Source organism: Canis lupus, chromosome 14 (assembly GCF_011100685.1).
Source record: "Canis lupus familiaris isolate Mischka breed German Shepherd chromosome 14, alternate assembly UU_Cfam_GSD_1.0, whole genome shotgun sequence".
Classification (NCBI taxonomy): Eukaryota; Metazoa; Chordata; class Mammalia; order Carnivora; family Canidae; genus Canis; species Canis lupus.
The window spans coordinates 53,273,381-53,296,987 of record NC_049235.1 but is presented as its reverse complement, the minus strand read 5'-3'; the positions used below and the strand labels follow the sequence as shown (position 1 = coordinate 53,296,987).

General features: G+C 36.2%; 2 long non-coding RNA genes across 3 annotated transcripts in view; one reads left to right on the top strand and one right to left on the bottom strand.

Moving 5' to 3' along the window:
- The window catches only part of LOC111098838, a 43,520-nt gene extending 29,985 nt beyond the window's left edge, over positions 1–13,535 (bottom strand). Inside the window, exons 1-2 of one of the 2 annotated variants that reach the window (XR_005369748.1) lie at positions 13,162–13,535; positions 10,742–10,894 (exon numbers count right to left, since the gene is read on the bottom strand). This is a non-coding gene — a long non-coding RNA (uncharacterized LOC111098838). The remainder of the gene's footprint in view (positions 1–10,741; positions 10,895–13,161) is intronic. The other variant, XR_005369747.1, reaches the window with a different exon arrangement.
- LOC100683151 lies at positions 2,672–7,803 on the top strand. Its single transcript, XR_005369749.1, has 3 exons — positions 2,672–3,096; positions 5,126–5,327; positions 7,024–7,803. It is a non-coding gene; the product is annotated as an uncharacterized LOC100683151 (long non-coding RNA).
- Positions 13,536–23,607: the final 10,072 nt, after the last annotated feature.

The following is a 23,607-nucleotide window of genomic DNA, read 5'->3' as shown; positions in this document are numbered from 1 at the left end:
AGGTTACCTGCATTTGGTGTTTGGTTTCTTTGTGTGCTTTAGAATTTTTGTTTGTCAACTCATTGTCACTTTTTTTCTCTGAGTTTATTTCTCCCTGTCTCGATCCTAATTTGTAGTTGTTTTCACTTGGCTTGTTGATCCTCACATGCAGAACAACCTAATCATATCATTAGATTTGGAGGCTCCTGCACCATGGGGATAATAGAAACATTGCAGAGTCTGTCAATTCCAAAGTCAGTTGGTTGTTTTTGTGCTACTGTCAGCAGGGAGTCTATATCTTTATTCTTCTTAGACTTACAGCTTGTTAAAGTTGCATTCTAGGTTTTAGTCTGTGTTTTCTCTTGAGAAGGGAGACCCACCTCCAATTGTTGGATTCAAATTGTGAACGTCATCAAATGTTGTTTGTATGTGTCACATCCCAGGAAATGGCAGGAGTGGGAACTGGAGGGAGAAAAATTCAGTCCAGCATATTAGCACGAAAGAGTATTAAAGAGGAAGGAAAAATATGCGTACTGCCTATCTCTGTTTTAATGATGTCCACTTAGGATTATCTCACAGTCATTTATTTTATTTATTTAAAAAAATTTTTTTTAATTTATTTATGATAGTCACACAGAGAGAGAGAGAGAGGCAGAGACATAGGCAGAGGGAGAAGCAGGCTCCATGCACCGGGAGCCCGACATGGGATTCGATCCCGGGTCTCCAGGATCACACCCTGGGCCAAAGGCAGGCACTAAACCACTGCGCCACCCAGGGATCCCCCTCACAGTCATTTAATGAAATAGTTTACTCCTCAGAAAAGCTTTGTTTAGAAGGCTTGATCGATCAATGCCAGTTTGAACAATAGCAACAGATATTGGTTGGGATGCTGTATTTTATTTTCTTCGGTAGATGCTAAAAATTTAATTATGAATTTAGAATTTTATGTTTGTACTGAAATTAAAATAAAAAAATAAAATTAAAAAATGTTTAAAAAGAAGCTATGGGGATCATTGGGTGGCTCAGCATTTTAGCACCTGCCTTTGGCCCAGGGTGTGATCCTGGAGTCCCAGGATCGAGTTCTGCATCAGGCTCCCTGCATGAAGCCTGCTTCTCCCTCTGCCTGTGTCTCTGCCTCTCTCTCTCTCTCTCTGTCTCTCATGAATAAATAAATAAAGTCTTTTTTTAAAAAAAAGCTAGAGTTAGATCAGAGATGCTGTGAAATTGATTTTTCAAATATTTATGATTTATCCATAAATTATACTGCCACATATCTTTTTATGGAATTCAAAATATGTAGAGCTTATATTTGAACGTGATTATGCTAAAGAGAAAGAAATGATTTGTAAATAGACGTTCCTAGACATTTGCTAAAATGCTTGTTTCATTGTAATCCAAGGATTCCCTGGGGCTTGAAAGGTCTATGTCCAAATTCCTGATGGAATCAACCTTCTTTGTTATGAAATCCAGGTACATATACTTGAAGTAGTTGATATTTTCTCATATTCCTCACTCTTGTAGCAGAAAAACTGAAAGTGGCCTGAATAAGAGATCACAATCTCACTGAGAAACCTGAAACTCAGCTTTTGGATTTCTAGGCTTTTTCTTTTCCACTTCATTTTATATCACACTCTTTCTTCCTTCCTAACCTTTGCCACTATGATAATAATCTTTGCTGTTTTGAGATGATCTCAGATACTTATATATACATACATAGACATTTATATCATCTTGCAAGATTTCAAGATTGAGTCAAGGCAGGTTAGTGTTTGCCATGATCCCACTAAACTATGATGCTACAAAATATAAAATATACCTAATACTAAAATATAAAATGGTACCTAATATTGTATAGATTATTCTCATTAAATAACTAGAGAAAAGAAATAAAGTTATTTTAGTGCTGAAAACCAATTAGCCAGTGACTGACTTGGACTACTGTCATATTTCAGTTCCAAAAGGCATGACCAAAACACAGCAACATCAAAATACATTGGGACCACTCTGGTTATTTGTGTCACTCTCCTGAACCACATCGTGGCATGTGGCTGACCTAACAAGCTATCAAGTCTTGACAAGTGTAAAACCTCTTTTATCTTATTCAGGGAAAATGCCTACTATATATTTACTTTTCATTATAGGAAATACATCTTTATGTATTACCTCATCAAAAACATGCTTTAATATAACCTAGAAAATTGAGTATGGTTCCTCAGATACCAAAACAATTCTTGTATGGAGAAAGACTGAATTAAATTGGGATTTTACTAGCATATTGAGTAAACACTTCATCTTTGATATGTTAACGCTACCTGGGGACCTTGAGAGGTTTTTGCCTTCCAATTTATAAATTAGAATTCTGCTGGAGTTGTGACCAAGTATAGAGTTTTTGTTTTAAATATTCCTGCTCAGGACTTTCAAAGTATTTTGTCTACTATAAGAATAGTTTTTACATGTTTAGGTGAGTCAGTGGAAAGATGAGATTCAAAACACATAAGGTTAGGCGATCATTTTCCTATTATCATGAGAAAAAGTTGGTAACTCCATAGCTATTTCTGATATTGTTGCCAACCATAGCTGACTGTAACTATTTCCTGAAGCTAACAGATGTTATAGTTAGATGCTATAGAAAATTCGGAGTGTAACACACTGTGAAAGATTACCCTGATGACATCGGGAATGCCTTCCTGAGGAGCTGGCTCTTGGGCAGGTCCTTAAAGCCAGAACAGAATTTTGATAGGAGGTGAGAAAGTAAGAAGCATTTTTAGCCAAGATAGTTAATTTAACTCATTAAATACTTAGAACAAACTGTAGTAAGTAGAGTTAACTACTAATCAGCACTGCTAGGTGTTAGGCACTACCCTAAATATTTAACACAAATTATCTAAATTAATCTATTTGAAAACTTGAGGTAGATACTCTTACTATTTTCATTTTAAAGACGAAGCTCTGAGACACAGAGAGATCACTCAGCTAGTTAGTGGTAGAATCAGGATTCAATCCAGAGCAGCTGCTGACTCCAGGACCTACACGGCTGAAAACAAGGATCCTGGAGTCAACTGGCTGGCTTCAAATTCTGATTCCATCTACAGCACTTAGGTTACTGCCTGCCACCGGGTAAGTGCCTAATAAATGTTATTTATTTTAATTATGCTTATTGTTATTACTAATAAATTGCTATGTCATTGCTATTTCTCTGTGGCTATGTGCAAGTTATTCAGTGTACTGCAGATGATACAAATATGATAGATTGAAGGTCTCAGTCCTCAATGAACTTTCAGTTTTTTAGGAGCAATAGATATATGCCCCAGAGGTATAATATGCTTAGTATGGGAGAGATTAATTCCAACTGCAAGAGATTAAGGAAGGCCCCAGAGGTGGTTTTTGAGTAGAACATAGGATGGATAAGCTTGCAGTTGAAGAGATAAGAGGGAAGGCATCACAGGGTGAAAGGACAGGAAGCACAAAAGGCGGAACGTTTTAAAAACGTTCAGAGTGTTCTTGGAGAATAGCTTGGTTTGCACTTAGTTTGCACAAAGTGAGGGAAAGGCAGTGAGAAAAAAAAAAAGGCAAGAAAGCAGCCTTAAGTTTAGATTTCATGGAGCTCTGAAGAGGTCTTTAAACAAGTCAGTGATAGATCAAAGGCATTTTTGGAAGATTATTTTGGGAGCAGGGCATTAAGTGGAGGGCAGGAGGGCAGAGTTATTACTACAGGCATGAAAACCAATTCAGGCTTGTTGCCATAGTTCATTGTACCTTCATAATTCTAGTGGCACACTCCATCATTAATTTTTGTGTGTGCCTCTGGACAAGTCCCTTACTATTGTGATCCTCTGTTTCCTCATCTAAAAAATTCCTTAGGGATATGATCACCTGCTTTTAGAAGTCATGGATTCGCTGTGCTTGACTCTGTATTTAAAATTCTCACAAATAATTTTTGTTCATGATGATGATTGACAGATATGAATATCTTTCCTTTCTTAGCAAATTATTTTTAAAATTTCCATTCATTTGACACACTACTTACTACATTTTGATCATTATTTTTACCTTATTTGCAGTTCTTCTTGACTAATGGCCACATTTTATACTTCTATATCTAAACAAAAATTAGTATATCTTATAGGCTCAAAAATACTTATTTAGTTCATAATGACAATATGAAGTTCTATGCTTTTATGATTCTTTTCTGGTGAGTTTTAAAACTTATCACATTCAGTTTTTAGACAAATTTGATATATAAAATTAAAATGATTTGCTTTCTTATCACTGCTATTTAAACTAAAAAAAATTTATTATGTGTATTTTCATATTGTATCTTCAAAATCAGAATATATATTACACAAAAGAGTAGAAGAGGATTTTTTTCTCAAAATAAATATACAAACCCATACAGTATAGGGCAGTTCTATAAAGATGATTTTTAAGACTATGAAAAGTCTAAATATATATCCCAGGTCAAGACAGCTGACTTTAAGTTAAATGGCTTCTATTTGGGAACTTTTGTTGTGACTTTCACATATATTTTCACATAGATTTTTGGCTAGAGTAAAACATAGATCCCTTGATATTTGAAGACTGAATGTCCCCTAGATATCTTAAGATGCTACAGCAAACAAAGTCCTATTGGTCTGAGAAGCCACTAGAAGTAAATCTTAAAACTAATTATGGCTCTCATGCTGAGAGTTTCTTTAAGAGCCACTTTCCAATTTCTGTCAAACATTTGCAGTTCTAGTACAAATACATTTATTTTTCTTCAGAATTCACTTGCATTTCAACTTCAAGATAGTGTTTGCCTTTCATTGTGAAATAGGGGAAGGTTATGAAGAAGTTTACAAGGAATTAAAAAATTAACTCTTAAAATCCTATTTTAATTTTGCAAAAATCTGATGGATCCAGTTCTAACAATCATAGAGTTACACAACTATCTTACGGATTTGGAATGGTGTCATTGCCAATTTTGGCTTTGAATTTAAAAAAAATCAGTTTCTTAAAAATAAACTCTTGAAAGTGATTTTATTGCCAATATAAACCTTAGTGGAAAATTACCAAACTTCCTTGATTTTTTTGGTTACAGTAGTTTATTCCCCACAAAAAACAAACACAGCAGCAATGAATTCCCTATACTGTTCTCTGACCAACACAGCAGACGTATGATTGCCTGTGGATGATACACTTTCCCCAGTCAGGAGTTGCATGGAGATTTTTTACACTTAAGGTGTCTCCCTGGCTGACATCATGAAAGAAAAGGAAAAGGAAATCAGAAAAGGAAATGGTGTGGATTTAGTCCAATTTGTCTCTCAACTGCATATCTTCACATTTGTTCAAGGAGAAGAATCAGATCAATGGTAAGTCTGATGGGGCTATTTTTACCAATTAAAAAACTTGCTATTTAAGGATTATTTTAGAGTTAGGAAAATACCATATATAAAATAATTAGTTATAAGAATACAAAAATTGAATTTGCATTAGATTATCAAATACTAAGGTTCATTGTCACCATCTTAACTATATAATTCATGCAAAGCATCTCTTATAATCTCTATCATATTAACAACCTTAATGGAATGAAGGCTACAATTTAGAATTTACTAACATACCTAATAAAATGTGTAAGGTTAGTTTCATTAACTAGGTTTACATAATGCATTTTTCTTATGACAATCATACCTCTTACGATATTCAAGGATATATCCATTTAATACATTTTAAATGAATGACTCACTTTTTTTCTTGGTTCATTGTCACTTGACTGAACCCCATAGTTATATCCAATAAGAAGTAAGTTAAAAATGAAGTTTCTGTCAACTATTTTCCACTAGCAAACATAGTGACTCACCTTCCAAATAAAAGCATATCAACATGAAAGTTTCCCAAGGGTATATTCTAGGTCATAATCTTTATGTTAATGAATTCCTTACTGAATAGTAAATCGTAAGAATATATTACCTTATTCCTATAATACATTACCTGTCAGCAGGTAATTACCCATCAAAACCTAAACAGAGAGGAAGATTGCCCTGTGACACCAGTGACCCCTACAGGTAAAATTAGAAAAGAAGTACATTGCAATTGGACTAAAAGATACCCACTGCATATTAGAATGTAGCTAACTAATGCTAAAGCGTAGCACATATCAGTAACTCCCAATTACACTTGTTATTATTTTCTAATTGGCATCGGAAATTTTGCAATACGTAAAATAAATCAAGCATATATTTTCATATTTTAGCTATTATTGAACAAATTTACCTTATGCATATTACCCAGAGTTTCTAGAAAACTCTGTCCAGATAGGGCCTTTTAAAAGATATTTGAAGTTATTTGATTAAGGAGCTAGAATAGATCACAAATGGCCATCTGTTTTATAGCCTGCCTGATAGTTTCAATAACCAGCTAACTGGGTGCTTAAGACGTACAAAGTATTACACATGGTGTCTCAGGAACTCCCAGTGAGATAAGTAACATTATAGAAAAAGATAGTTGAGTGGCAATAAGTGGTAAAGTTGGGAAACATACTCCTAAACCCCTGCTCCTGGACACTATACCACAGGATGTAGGTAATGTTTAGGAAAGTTGACAAAATGGATACATGTACTTCAATCTCAATTTAATGGCATATATTTAATGCCTACTCATTTGTTTCATATGTATGGAGTGCTTATTTAATATATCATTACGGGCTGGGTCCTGAAGAGATATGAAAAATAGCCAACAATTAGCGTGGGGAATTTTTTAAAAGAACAATGTATCACATTAACGGTTTAAACAAATGCAGTTTTAACACTCTAATGGTAATAAAGAGAGTAGCCACCAATTCAACCATTTCATATATATAATTGAGTCATTATTTATAGTGCTTATATCAACATTACAATTCCCCAGAAACCTATGAGAGGTACGAATAATTTTTTATAGCTAAACATTTTTCATGATCTCCTATGTTGGATAGGGAGTTAGATTCTTTTAAATTTGGGCTTTGGAATTCGGTATTAAATTTATCTTCACCTTTTTAAAAAAGATTTTATTTATTCATTTTGAAAGAAAGGGCAAGCAGAGGAAGGGGCAGAAGGAGAAAGAAAATCTCAACCAGACTCCACGCTAAGTGCAGAGCCCGATGTGGGGCTTGATTCCACGACCCTGAGATCATGACCTGAGCAGAAATCAAGAGTTGGACAGTTAACAGACTGAGCCACCCAGGTGCTCCTATCTTTGCCTTTTATGTTCCCAATTAACCTATGTAAAATGTGAGGTACAAATAGGAGAATGATGGTTTTTGTTACTCTTGGAGGTATAATATGGTCAAATACTGTCTTTTTTGTTGTTTTTTTTCCCTAGAGAGTGCGTGTGTGCATGAGCAGGGGAAGGGCAGAGGGAGAGGGAGAGAGAATCTTAAGCAAGCTTCATGCCTAGCACTGAACCTGACTCAGAGCTCAGTCTCATGACCCTGAGATCCTGACCTAAGCCGAAATCAAGAGTCAGATACCTAACCGATTGAGCCACCGAGGCACCCCAAAATATTTTCTTTAAAAGGGCTTTCAGTTGGCAATAAAACTTCTAAAGTCTTAACTTTGTCACTCAAACATATAACAAAAAGCAAAAATAAAAACATAATATCCCATAGTTTGTATTATTTTGATTTACTCCATATAATAGTATGCAGATTGCCAAAACCAAGCACAATAAAAATGTACTAAGACTTCACAGGGAAACCAAGTATTTAATGACTATTCATTTTTTCCATAAACATTTAATGAACACCTAATATGTGCCAGGCTGAGACAGAAATTGGGTATATGGTGGTCAACAAAACAGCCATATTCTGCATTTACATAGCTTAACTGTCTAGAGGAAGACCTAGCATTTTCAGGTAAACAAATAAAGAAGGGTTTCAAGTGCTTCTAAGGAAATAAACAGAGCAGAAGGTGACATGAAGGAGAATGACATCGGGGAATCTAATAGTGTAAGCAAGGCAGGCAGCCATGAAGGAAAGTTCCAAATATAAACTGAGGCCTGAATAAATAGGAGGAACATCCATGGAAAAGCAGAGGGAACAGCATGAATGGAGGATCCTGGGAAGGAAAGAATCAGCTCGTGTTGAGAAACTAATCCCAAGCAAGCTAGGGTGATTGGGGTGTGGAGTATAATGAGCAGCAGCACAAAGGGACTAAGTTCAGAGCAGGATGCATCTTATGAACCATGATGGAGTCTGAGTCTCATTTAATGTGTCATAGGCCTCAGGTAGGGAGTAACAGAATCTTCTTTTGCTGCTATGTAGTGATAAATCACAGAGAGAGATGATCAGAATGAGAAGTCAAGAAAGGATATTTTAGTGGATAAAAGCTAGTCTCACCATTAGAACAGTCAATTATCTCCTCACATTCCTATAGATTGACAAGGACTTCCATTGTCTTAAAATATCAGTTGCCATATTAATGCTAAAATAAACAATTTCTGTAGATTACACTGAATTCAATATTGGTTATACCAGGTAAACACATGTATAGTCATACTGATAATGGCTACAAATGCTGAGTCTGTGCTCTACAATTAACTAAAATAAAATTATGTCCCTTTTAATTTAAAAAAAAAAAAAAAGGCAGAAAAAAATTTACCAGTCTTCAAAAAGATTAGTGGAGAAAAAAATCTTTCATGAGGTAAATTCAGGGTGATCCTCCCTGCCCTGTAATAAGCACAGGCCAAAATAAAATAGCAACAAGACAGTCTGTACATAATGCCAAACAACCAGTCAAGTCAGTGAGGAAAAATTACGTAAGCCAGTTATGTGGCTACAGGAGAATTCAGAAGCATGGGTTTTCTGCATTTAACACTTTATAAGAAGTAACTGACCTCACATAACTATAGTTACTCTGTTCATTTATATGTAAAATGGATAGAATAATGCAAGCAATGGGATTTAAGGGGAGTTGTATAAAAAGTGTCCTGCCCAGAGCCTGGCACATGGTAAGCGTTTGGTTTATAACCAGAGTTGGGGACCTAGCTGACGAGAATCAGCATCATAGGCAGATAGGTTAAGAGGTTTATGGGAGCTTGGCTGACTCATTAGCAGTTAGTTGATAAAAGAGAATAATTAATTTCAACTTATTTAAAAACCTTCATGAGGCAAATCATAAACTAGGAAACTCCATTCTTCAGTCTATAACTTTTAAAGTCTAACGAAATGAGAAGAATGCAGTAATTAGACTGAGAAGGTAAGAGAGTCAATGAAATTCAAACATGACCTTAAGTACTCCAAGCAATTTTGTTACTTACTGGAATGTGCTTCTCACCCTCTCTTCCATGTAAATATATCATCTGAAACATAGAAGGTTTAGGGAGAAAACAATAGAAAATTGTAAAGTTTGAACTGAAGTTTTCTCCTCTAGTTCATCAGACTGTGACCTCGTTTGGGAGGGTCTTTGCAGAAGTCATTATTAAAATGCAATCATACTGGAGCACGGTGGGCTCTCAATACAGTATGACTGGTGTCCTTGTAAGAAGAGGGGAATCCAGAGGCAGACACTCAGGTCAAAGGCGGTGACGTGACAGCAGAGGCAGAGGTGGGAGTGAGGGGCCTACACGCCAAGGCCTGCGAGCGAATGGCAGCTGCTGGAAGAGGCAAGGAAGGATTTCCCCCACAGATTTCAGAGGAAGAATGGCCAGGCCGGCACGCAAGTTTCCAACTTTTAGCCTCCAGAACCAGGAGACAATAAATTTGGGTTATTTTAAGCCACCCAGGTTGTAGTACTTTGTTACAACTGGAACAAGAAGCTAATACAAGAGTGTGGCGGCACGGAGGCCCAGCTGACTGTAGTCTTCACTCTAATTTTTACTCCATCGACACAAGAGAAGCTAAAGACCACGTGGCACGAGAGGCTACCAACAGCCCTGCATTCCCAACCTTAATTTTGATCTGGCCAACAGCTATGCCTTATCAAAAACCAAACAAAATCCAACAAAAAAAAACAAACAACCCCCCCACCCCCAAACACATTAATTATATCTTCTCTTCTGAGTCATTTGTGCCTTATTAAGTGACAGACAAATGTTTATCCCTGCCAGACCTCCAGAGCCTCCAGAGCCATGGAGAAATAAGGTCTATTCCCTTGACTTCATGCATCTTTAACAAGGGTGCCGTTGGGGTTGAACACCAGAAATCTCTTTTATTGGTGATGATGTACGTCACTAAAAGAACACAATCTGACTTTTTTTTTTTTCAGACCCAGGTACATGAAATCGAGCTTACAGTGCTGCAAGTTAGGAAAACCTTGTTTTTAAGGCTGTAAACTGCATATAACTTTGTGAATGTATTCATACGCATGGTATTAAAATAGCTTCTATGTGCCTAAAATCCTAGATTATAAAAATAGCACCCGGCTAAAAACTGGATTTTTTTTTTTTTTTTAGTTGCTGCTCTCCCTCTCTGTGACCATTATCATTTTCTGTGTCCTGTCTTTCCTGCACAGTCCTATTTGCCATCAGTCTTAATTCATTTTCACAAACAAATTAAGGCAGAGAGCCAGGTGAGGTAGGCAACTCTACTCGCTATCATTCACTTCCCTGTGCCTCTGTCAGAATCAATAAACACTCATTCAAAGGAGGGGGGTGGGGGGCTAAGCAACTCATTAATCCTCCCGCTCACTGCTTCCAAAATATGGGTGGCTTGTTAGGTGCCCTCTGAAATCCACAGTGCAACGTGTGGCTCTTGAGCACTGTTAAAGACCCAGCAATACAGCTGTAGAGCATGAGAAGAGGGACTTACCAGGCATAATTACACTGGAGTACGTGTGTTCCGTGGTGCATCAACTCACAGCTTTTTCCAAACATTTTTTCTTCATAGAGGATATAGTTGTAGGTTGTCTTTGTTCTCAGAGACTCTTCTAAGCCTGATGCCTCCCCATTGTTTAAACCTGTCCTTGAACACAAGCAACACTCTGGAAATTCCCAATTTTACACAGCACTTTTCCAAACACATAAAAAGAAAGTTTTCAAACTCAAAAGAGTGAATATTGGTTGCTGACTTATTTCGACTGAATACTGAAGGAGATGGTGTGCAGAAACTCCTTCCGCGATTCATGTGAGGAATGTGGACCTCAACACCATAGAAATTCACATGTAATACTGGGGGTTACAGACAAATACGGACTCTGAATGGATCTGTATGCTTAGGTTTCTCACTCTCCATGACCTTAAAGCTAGACGTGTGATATCTTGGGCTTACTCTTTGAAATCTTTCATTGCCTCCAGTTTGGGAGATTTTATTGTTATTCTTCATGGATTTTCTAACTCTAAGAGAAGTGATGTGAAAAATGACATCAGCCTGACCTCAGTAACCTCTACTTTATTTTATTTTATTTTTTTAGTTTGACTTGCCTAAAAGCCATTATAGCTGCTGTTTATTATTTCAAAACACCATTAATAATATGTGATTCATTTCCATGTAAATTTTTCTTGTAGAGAGCTTTGATTTAGAGCAATGTATGCATTAGGAGGAAAACATCGTATAATTATTTACTCAAAAAACAAGAGAGTGGAGGGTTGAAGAGAGCATATCCCATGAGATTTAAGACTGACAGATTCATAGCAAAAAACCTTTTGTCTGGAAAGTAAGAAAATGATCTTAAGAACTAAGCACAATATACCTCTCATCTTGTCAAAACCAAAGAAGATGCTTTACATGTGCAAAATGTCCAATTGTCTATTCTCATACACAACTAACTTGGAAATATATCTGACTTGGAACATAACCATATTGAAAGTAAAACCTGTAATCATAAACATGACACTTTTATAGATAAAAACGTAAAACCATTAGGTTTTTCAGAAGTAGGATTTTGCTGCTTCATACTTTCAAACATTTATTCTAGTGTTTTTTAACTTATTGATAAAGTACAACAAGGTGATAGTTTATCAGAGAGTACAGAGCATCAAAATCTTAGGGATAATAAAGATAAGAGCTACTGCCTTCTAAAGACTTCTAATACTCCAAGCATAGTACTAAGCTCTTTATTTAAATTGTTCCCTCTCAACATCACAATGAACCTATGGAGTTCACAGTATTATTTTCATTTAAAAAAATGAAGTATCTGAGAATCATCAAAGTTAACTAACTTGTCCAAGATGACATAATTGAAAAATGGCAGAGTTGCAGGTCACCTGCAGGTTTGTCTACCCTAAAGTAAGTGGGCTGTCTGCTGTGCCAAGTAGCTGTGCTGACCAGATATGAGGGATGACAAGTCTCTCACCAACTCATTGATCTCCCCAAATCAAAATTATTCCTCTCCCTTCTAATCCCTCTCTCCCTTTTCTCTTCCCTCCCTCTCTCCCTCTGTGTTCTCTCTTCTCTCTCTTTTCCTTTATTTCCATTCTACTCCAAAAAAAATGATTTGAAGGGGCATATAATGAAATATATATATATATATATAAATTTGAATATATAAAAATATATATAATGAAATATATATATAATAAAACCACTACAAGCCCCCCAAGATATCATATGTCTGCAACTTTCTGTTATATATAGGATTAAGAGTTACAACAGAAATCCTTTCGAAACACAATATTAACAAACAGTTCCAACACTTTATCCATTAATTTAGTGTTCACTCATTCAACATAATGCATTGAGCCTCTCTTATGTTCTAGGGATTGTGACAAGTCCAGGAATGGGAAGATGAGTGTATTACAGGTCTTTCCTTTGTGACAAATACTATATTACAGACAATACCCAGAGACTAATGGGTCATAGAGAATAAGGAAAGATTTTTTTAGGAAACAGAGGAGAAAGAGGTATTGGTATTCCTGTAAAAGGATGAGAAAAGGCTTGACGAGCTCTGGAACTAAAACACGTGATTATTCTAGGGAAGTGGTGAAATATAATATTCAAAATTGGAAGGTTTGTGAATAAAATACATGAGGTAAAATAAATAAACAATCTGAATGTGTACTAAGCCTTGTGTTATTTTTAAAAATATAATTTGGAACAATCTCCCACTTACAAAAAAGCACAAGTATGCAACAACAACAAAAAAACACATTTTTCCCTAAACCACTTGAGAGTACACTGCTAATATGACACCCCTTGTGAATTCTTTACTGTGTGTCTCCTACAAATAAAAACATTTTCGAACATAACCATAATACAATCTCAAAATTTAAAAATCGACATTGATACATTACTGTCATGTAAGTTTCAAACTCCATTCAAGTTTTCTCATGGTCTTGATAAAACTCTTTACAGAAAACACAACCAGTTCAGAAAACCACATGTTGCCATCTAGTCTTTTTGGTGCTCTTCATTCAGGAATGGTTCTTCTTGACTTTGACACTATAAAAAAATTATAGACCAGTTATTTTGTTAACTGTTCCTCAATTTGAGCGTCCGATGAATTCTCATTATTTGATTCAAGTTACTCATTTTCTGCAGGAATATCACAGAAGAGGGGCTGTACTTCCTCACTGCATCTTACCAGGCATGCAATTTCAATTTGTCCCTTTAATGATGATGACTTCGTTCACTCAGTTAAAATAGTGTATGTCAGACTTCATCACTGTTATATGCCTTCTTTTCTTTTTTAAAAATCTTATTATTATTTTTTTGAGAGAAAGAGAGCACACCAGGGGGAAGGAGCAGAGGAGAGGGAGAAGCAGACTCCCTGCTGAACAGAGAGAGCCCAATGCAGGGTTCAATCCCAGAATTTTAGGATTATGACCCTTTTAAAGTTATGACACTCTACAGATTAAAAACCCACTAGGGTTAATAGGAATTACTTTTAAAAACATGAACATTTCTGGGGTGCCTGGGTAGCTTAGTCGGTAAAGTGACTCGTGATTTTTGGCTCAGGTCATGATCTCACAGGTCATGAGATCAAGCCCCCCTAAGCTTAAGATTCTCTCTCCTTCTTTCTCTGCCCCTCCCCCAATCACTCTCTCTATCTCTCTTTTAAAAAAGAAAAGAAAATTTCTTGGAGAGTTTAGTTAAAGTGTTATCAGTGTGTGACTGCCACACTTTAAAGATAACTATCTCCACTTTCACCCCCTTCATGTTTGTTTCTCTAACATCTAGCTAGGATTATCGGCGTTGGGTCAGAGAAAATAAAGATCATTTCAGTGAATGGTAGAACAGGCTCTGGGCAGTTCCAAGGCATCCAAAGTGTGCAGCAAGTTAATGTGGCTCTGGTGTCAGTATCAAAAGGTGAAATTTGTCAGGAAACAGAAGAGATCCTAAGAGGGCGAATGACAGTTGAGGCAGCTGCTTCATCACCATAAGATAACAGACAGTGGCTAGAGGTAAACAGGAGGTAAACTGGCTGTGGTAAGATTGGGACATTTCCACACACTCCAGTGGCCTCCCACAGCAGTTAAAATAAATCCAAACTCTTTACCAGGACCTATAAAGCTCGACAGGATCCGGCATTTGTTGATTTCTTCAGCCGCATCTCATACCACCACTTTCTTCTCAGCTCACTAAATTTCAGCCACATGGGCATTCTAGCTATTTCTTGAACAGGCTAAACTTATTCTTGCCTTAGGCCTTTGCACTTGGTGTTCCCTCTGCTAAGAACGCCCAGCCCCAGATCACCTGGTGTCTTTTCACATCATTCATGGCCCAGCTCAGATATCACCTCTCCAGAAAGGTCTTCCAATTTAAAATAGACACTCCCCACTTCCACCAGCCCCTCCTTCCCCACATTCTCTACCTCTTCACTTTGTTTATCCTCCCTAGCACTTATCACTTTCTGAAATTATCTTGTTTATTTATGTCCTGTTGCCTGCCTTTGACCTGAGTCTCTAAGTGCTTGAGAGCAGAGACTTTGTCTTGTTAACTGTGTCCTCAGTTCCTAAAACCATGCCTGGCTTGTAGTAGGTATTCAATAAATGTATGTTGAATGAATAACTAAGCAAATGAGCTGCAGTGGTGGTGGAATAGGAATTAAGACAGAATGTCAGCTTGTTGGTCCGAGAGGGTGGAAGGCCTAGAAGTAGGGAAAAGCTATGATGTAGTAGATAATGTGTTCAGGATGGAATAAAAGCTTAAATTTGCCATTCTGTGACATGGGAAAGTTACTTACCCTTGCCGAATGTCGCTTTCCTCGGTTGTGAAATGAAGATAACTATTGTATTATGTTGAATTTAAAGATTCAGTTAGGTGAAATAATGAATATATAAATATATACATAAAGAGTACGGTGCAGAGAAGATGCCCAATAAATAGCAGACATTATTACCATCAATATTGAGCCAAATAAATTTCTGCATGCTTAGTATGTTGACATTGAGGATGGGAAAGCTTAAAAACTTCCTATCCAATTTACTTATTTTCCTAAAATATGCCTTTTTATACGATTTATTATATGTTTATAAAGGTAACAGTAACTTTAGTGTATTTTGCATATCAAATAAAATATTCATATAGACTTGGTTTTCAGATGCAGCCAAATAATAAATTGGACCATAAAGTATGAATACTGTACCTAGCGATGAAATAGTAGTATACATGAATAGAAGAGACATAATGGTTGGTCATAAAATATGATTAACCTAGTTGAAACAAAAGGCCTTAGTACCTCACAAGTGGTGAACTCATTAGTGGGTTATAGGAGTTCCACATGAGTGAAGAAATCATGTATAATGGTTGCTCATTACATACCCTATTTATTCGTAGGGTGCCTTTTTTGAAGCTTATTTTTTCAATTAAGTTTAAGCAAGAAGAGAGAGAAGTATGATTTAAGAATATACCAACTATACTCAAAAACAGTATTATTATTGGAACTTGGTCTATATTAATCAAAAGAAACTTAGCCCTTAATGATAAAGTGTGTTTGGTCTGTATTCCATGTATGACCAAGCCATTCAACACTGCTTTCAAATCAAGACTTTTATGAAGCAGAACCTTTTGATGGGCTATTTCTGTTCCCTCTCTCCTTTATATAATTACTATTACTGCTTCTGTAGCCTGATTCGCCACCACTGCTGTGACTTTGGGTAGTATAATTAACCTTGCTGGGCCTCAGTTTCCACATTTGTAATCTGATAACTAGGACACCAGTGCTGTTTACTGTACCTCATAACTCAAAACACGATAATACTTGTGAATGTTGGAAGGACTTTAAAATGCCATATGCAAAAAAAAAATGCCATATGCATGCAGTTTGTTATTATAGAGCATTTAGTACCTTTTATATAATGGGTGGTCAGTGATATTAACCGAATGAACAGAACCATTGTAATAACTGGCTCCGCCTTGTTATACAGAGATTGGAGGGGTAGGAGTCTGACTTACCACCCTTACATGTATTTTATATCTGTAAGTGCCAGGTGATAAGCATGGGAAACACACCAATCTTGTCTCATATTTCTCTCCTATTAAGATAATCTGAGAATTAAAATTTGACAATATTTCACCAATGCTAAGGCCTTTTTGTATACAGTAGCAAATGTTTTAAATATTTCTTCATTTGAAAATTTTGTATCTTTTAAACTGATTTTCTTTTTTTTTCCAAGTTTTTATTTAAATTCAAGTTAGTTAACATACAGTGTAATAATAGTTTCAGGTATAGAATTTAGTGATTCATCACTTACATACAACACCTAGGGCTCATCACAATAAGTAAACGGGTTTCAATAGGAATTAGTAATTTAATAGATTTTTAAATGTAATATTTTTAAGAAACTGAAATATCTGATAAAAATGTTCATATTTGAATAAAATTCTGTGCTTGCAGGGTTAGAGAACATTAGTTGTCACCAAAATGCTGTGTACTCAAATTTCAAATTCAATTTTTGGGCCCTGTTAAAATAATCACAGGAATAATCTCTGATAGTTTATGACTAAAGGGCACAAATGATAAACCAAACTAATTAAATCAGTAATCATCTTTTTTTTACCCAATGAAATAGACTAATACGGGCTATTCCTTTGATAATGCTGGCCAAAATATCTTATTGTTTCCCAAGAATGAAATTTCAGTCTGAAGCATCCAGTTAACCTAACCTTTCCTTTAATTTGCAAATTACCTGTATCAGTCACTCTTTTATTTATCTCTTCAACAGTTTTGAGTGTGTGGGTAATACATCAGGCTCAGGAGAGTAGAAATAGTTAAGAGTGGTCCTTATGCTGGAAAAGATCATAGCCTCATAAGCAGTACTAACAGGAAGAAAAAGTATACCCTCTTAATAAGGCAAAAAAGACTTTACAGATTAATTTTCAAGGTAACTAACCAAATTTAAAATAACTTCTTTGGGTTGGGTTGCTAGCCTAACTCTCTAAACTGATGTTTTAAATGGCTTCGTTTCCTGTAGGTGTTTAGTAAAGGTAATATAGGGTAAGGTTTGGGAGCATGGAACCTGGAGCCAGACATGTGGGTTTGAATCCCAGGTCTAATCCTTATGAACAGTGTGACCTTGATCTTATCACTTAACCTCGTTGGGTCTCCATTTCTTCACCTGCAAAATGTAGATAATAAGAGTACCTCACCTCACAGGCAGCAGGAGGGTTTCACAGCAAAGCACTCAGAAAAGTGCCTGACACAGTATAAATTATAGAAGTGTTAACTATACCAGGATAAATAAACCATTCAAATAAACCATAATTGTAATTATAATGTGATACATGGTAATTATATATATATATATATTATATAGATATCTACATGCATAGATGTAGAGATAACACGGGTGACAAATGAATTAGTGTCATAGTACTAGTAAACTGAAAGTTATGTCATAGATGAGGCTCATACTGCTTGTACTGAGATTGAAGCAAAAACAAGACTTCCTCCTTTGTCTTCTCACCAAAAATTACAACTTTACCTTTTTATAATGGCTATGGGTTGAAGCAAAGCTGTGTTGACTTGGACTGGCATATTTTAGTAATCACTGTGGTACTCCATAAATACTGAGGATACAGGAAGGAAAGATGTAAATCAAATAGAATAATTCCTAGCCACAGACATTTAGATTTTTAATTAACTAGATTCCATAGGAATTATTATCTAGCACTACAACACTTAGATCTATTTATAGAGCTTAAAAAATAAGTTCTACCACTCTGAATCTAATTTAGGGCATATGAAAATTCTTGATGTCTTAAAAAAAAACCTCAGAGAAATAGAGCAGCCTCCCTTATTAAAATAAATACTAAGTCTCCCATGATTTCAGTCAGGTAATGTTTTACTATTAACAAAATTGACTTTTGTCTCAATGGGACGAAATAAACAGAGTGGCTAGTTCCTAACTCCTGCTATATACAAAAATATTTAATACATGGTTAGGCCTTAAGAGTTCAGGAAGGCAGGCATTCCTAGCAGCCAGTGGTGTTGATAACTGAGCAACTCCAAGTAGGAAACCATAAAAGCAAAAGGAAAAGCTCAAAAGGAAAGCAGTCTAGGACTCCTCTCAGTGAAGAATCTCCATCTTGGTTTTTAATTGCTAAATTATTAGCAAGTGTTGTTTAAATTCTTATCATGTGCTGTTTTAATAAGATAGACTTTCCTCAGGAACTTATTTATTTTTAACTACATAAAATTCATAAAAGCATTATTTATTTTATTTGCATACCTTCTTGTAATAATACATATTCTCTATTACTCTAGCTATAATTTTTCCTTTTATATAATATTCCATTGGAAGAATATATCACAATTTTATCACTTTGTGGGTAGACATTTGGTTTTTTTTTTAAAGATTTTATTTATTCATTCATGAGAGACACAGAGAGAGAGAGAGGCAGGAACACAGGCAGAGGGAGAAGCAGGCTCCTTGCAGGGAGCCCGATGTGGGACTGGATAGACACTCACCACTGAGCCACCCAGGTGCCCCCATTTGGGTTGTTTCTAGTTTTATTTGTTTGTTTGTTTGTTTTTATACACAATTTTTCTATAATTATGATGAAAGCATAATACTGAAGGGATAAAATCAAGGGGCATCAGGCTATATGATACCACTTGCATAAAGTTCACAAACAAGGAAAATTTTGTGATATTCTGTTTGGAGGTATATGCATATATAAAGAAAATTATTTTTTGAGTAACAAAATGTTAAACATAAAATGAATGAAAGTGATTACTGCTAGAGATAAGATGGAGGGAAGCACACTGACTTTTCAGTATTTGTAATATTCTTTTAAAAATATGTTTATGGTGAGTTCAGGAAGATCCCTTTCTATTTTTATTAATTTATGATAGTCACACACAGAGAGACAGAGAGAGAGGCAGAGACACAGGCAGAGGGAGAAGCAGGCTCCATGCACCGGGAGCCCGACGTGGGATTCGATCCCGGGTCTCCAGGATCGCGCCCTGGGCCAAAGGCAGGCGCCAAACTGCTGCGCCACCCAGGGATCCCCAGGAAGATCCCTTTTTAAAATATGCTTTATAACTTTTGTAATATTTTTGAGTTCAAGAAGGTGCCTGTTTAAAATATGCCTTATATCTTATGTAATATTTTATATAAAGTGTAAATCTTTTCAAAATTAGAAAATATATTATTATATTTGTTCTTCAAACCAACTCTGTGAGGCAGGCTGAATAGATTACAACTGCCCATGTTTTACAAAGGAAGGAAATGATATTTGAGTAATTTACCCAAGGTCTAATTGATGGTAAATTTTGGAGAAGGACTAGAAACTTCTCTTCATTAATCAATCAATCAATCAATTAATTCAATACACATTTCCTTCATTACTCCTCCTCTCTGGGAAAGGCACTACCATCCATCTAATGCCTCAGCTATTACCTAAGAACCATTCATAATGCTCCCATCTCTCTAGTTCTACAACTAGTTACCAACTCCTACTAATATTATCTCCTTAATAGACTTAAGTCAGTTCCTTTCTCAGGAACTATTCCCTATTCCCTATTCCCAGGGGCATGACCTTATAGGTCAATCTATCTTCATTTACCCTCAGATTGAGACAACCACCTTCTTACCTTGTCTCCAGTCAATTACTACAGTCTTATCTCAATCAAATCCATTGTCAGAGGGAAAACCAGAGTGCCTGTTTTCACATGTGACTCTGGCTTCCATTCCTAATATTTTTTTAATGGCTCCATATTCCCTCCAGGATGAATTTGATGCTTCTCATTATGGCACTACAAAGCCCTCCACAGCCTGGCTCCTGCTGATGCCTCTAGATTGGTTTCTTACTATTCATTCCATCAGCTCATGCAATACACTCCAGCTACTTGCTGGTTTCCAGGACACAGACTCTTATTTTTTTTTATTTTTTTTTTAATTTTTATTTATTTATGATATTCACAGAGAGAGAGAGAGAGAGGCAGAGACACAGGCAGAGGGAGAAGCAGGCTCCATGCACCAGGAGCCTGACGTGGGATTCGATCCCGGGTCTCCAGGATCGCGCCCTGGGCCAAAGGCAGGCGCCAAACCGCTGCGCCACCCAGGGATCCCCACACAGACTCTTTTAAAGACAACTCACAGGCCCTGGAAATAATTCCTTTTGGAAATCTACATTTTAAGTTATTTTAAGTTCTGAAATACTTCAGTCAACAAAATAGATAAGTTCCTACTTTTGTAGAGTGTGTATTCTATTTTTTAACTATATTTTCCAATAATTAATTCATGATTGATTTAATTTAAAATTTCTCCCTTTTTATATTACAGAACCAAAGAAAAAAAAAGTTATTTTAGGTCTCAGACATTTTTGCCACCCTTTGAAACCTCACAGTGCTGGGTAAAGTAGCCCAGTTAAGATACTATCATCACTCCTTATCCCCAAACTACTTTACACATGCTGCTCCTTGTGCAGTTTTCTATACCATTCCCTACTCCTTAAAACCCAGTTGAATTTATTTACCTAGCTAACTCTTATGTGTCTTTCCAGAGGAAACTCAGACTCTTCTATTGCCAGACATCTTTCCCTATCTAATGCACCAGCCCTATCCCCAAGTCCAGAATAAATCCTTTAAATAAAATGGTATCATATTGATTTCCTGTTTGAAATCTATTGGCATTCTATCATGCTTAGAACAAAATCCAGAGTCCTTACCATTATTTTTACAAGATTTTATATGATTTGGCCACTGGCTAGCTTTCTTAGTTCATTTCCTTCTAGTCTTCTTATTCCTCCCTCTGTTCCGGTTACACTGGCCCTCTCAATGTTTTGACACATGCCAAATATGCTCCTGTCGCAGGACCTTTGCATTTGCTATTGTCTCAGCTTGAAATGCTCTTCTTCACATATTAGCATGACTTGTTTCCTTACTTCATTCTAAAATCTGCTCAAAGGACTTTCCTGTTACTCTTTCTTCTGTCCAGACTTAAAAAAAGAAAAAAGATTTCCCACTAGCCCACTCCAGTGCCTGATAATGCTCCCCTCTAGTTCCCCCTAAACTGAGTCCTATTTCGCTACTTTATTGCAAGAGTCATGATCCCTGTCAATAGGGATCCCTTACAATACCTTATAATAGCCTTAAATACAACCTTCTTAGCTTAACTTTTTCTAGTGCAATTTTCCTTTGATAGTTCTTGTCCTGTGCCTTTGTTCTCATTCAGTTTCTGTTGTCCTTTAACATAATAGGAACCAATGTGTTCATTTCCTTTACAAAGGCAAGTATCAAACTTGTATCATGGTAAGAAAATAAACTTCTTGCAGACCTCCAAACCTATGGAAACATCTTTTTATTTAAAATGTATACACAAAAAAGAAGTTTATAACTGGTAATTTTTGATAACAAAAGATTGTCATCAAGATAAAAACACAAACTTGAAATATTATTGTGGAAATTTCGACTTTGAGATTGTCTGTCCTATCTCCTTTTAAGTTTTCCAGAGATCCTGGGGAAACGGTTTGAGAAACTACTTAGAGTCAGGATCAACTCTCTTCCTGGTGAGATAACTATTTTTATGCAAAATAGGTGATAATAGCTCACTTGAATCTTATTTTATTTTTATTTTTTTAAAGATTGTATTTATTAAAAAAAAAAAAAAGATTGTATTTATTTATTTATTTTTAAAGATTTTATTTATTTATTCATGAGAGGCACAGAGACATAAGCCAAGGGAGAAGCAGGCTCCCTGTGAGGAGCCTGACGCCGGACTCGATCCCAGGATCCTGGGATCAGAACCTGAGCCAAAGGCAGATGCTCAACCACTGAATGACCCAGGGGCCCCTTATTTATTTATTTTAGAGAGAGAGAGAGAGCTTTTTAGAGCATGAGAAGGAGGAGGGGCAGAAGGAGAAGCAGATTCCCCCCTGAGCTGGAAGCCTGATGGGATGCTGGGCTCCATGCCCAGGACCCCAGGATCATGACCTGAGCAGAAGGCAGGCACTTAACTGACTGAGCCACCCATGTGCCTCTCACCTTGAATTTTAACCTTCTATTTTGAATTATGTTTTAATTTTCTATTTTAAAGAAACAGTGCTTTAAGAGCCAAAAAAAAAAAAAAAATGTACCAGAGAATCACTGACCCACAGAGAAAGTTTCTGTTAAAGAATCCTAACTTTTAACATGTAAAGCTAAAATTTAGGATTTCATTTATTTATTTATTTATTCTCTGATGCACATATGTAAAGCTCTATAATTTTGCCCTCTAAGTGTGTGAACTTGGCCATTGATGCAAACTTTAATCAGCCTCTCTGCTCTCCTTTTAGAAAGGACTGACTGTCTATATCAAATGGCCTTGATGTGTAATGACTGGCAGATGACTGTCTGGGATTACTGCATACTACTTACACAAATGATTTGCCCATATAGACCCAGCGATTCATGGTTTTAAGATAGAAATACGTCCTTGAATACTAGGAAAAAAACTACTAAAAGTTTGATTTTGCTTATAATGAATATTTTTATTTATTTATTATTTTTAAAAGATTTTATTTATTTATTCATGAGAGACACAGAGAGAGGCAGAGACACAGGCAGAGGGACAAGCAAGCTCCCTGCAGGGAGCCCGATGTGGGACTGGATTCCAGGATCAAGCCCTGGGCTGAAGGGAGGTGCTCAACCACTGAGCCACCCAGGTGTCCCCAATATAATGAATATTTTTCAAAGCTGCTTCTTCAAAGAGAAGTTCCACCTGTGTCTTAATTAGTATAACTTTTATCAATATAGCATTTGTTTTTCTTTTTTTTTTTTGTGGCTCTTCCGTGTATAACATACAAATAATATATCTGAAAATTTACTAGGATGAACTATATAACATATCATAGGAATACATAAAACAAATGGTCAAATTCCTAATAGAACTTTTCTCTCTCAGATTCACGTTCATTCTTTTACAAATCAATTACTCAGGTTCTGAACAAAACAATAGAGATAGCTGTTTAATACTTTCTAGCTATTATTAATAATTTATAATTTAAAAGAAGCATAATGCATATATTATTTACAGAAATCTGGACATAATGTGGGGGGATTTGCAGAAGTGTATCCAGAACCTAGGACTTTTTGTCAGAGAAGTAGCAGAAGCTGTGAGAGGCATGCAGGTGGGGCAGGAGGAGAATGTGACCACAGGAAAGAGCAAAGGCAACTAAAATTTATATTCTGTTCAGGATTGTGAAAGCCAAAAATGCACAGCTAAGGAATTCCTGAGATACCAACTCCTGAAAGATTTGTGGATTTCAGGTTGTTGATATTAAATCTAAATACACTGGGATGAAATAGTTGGTGG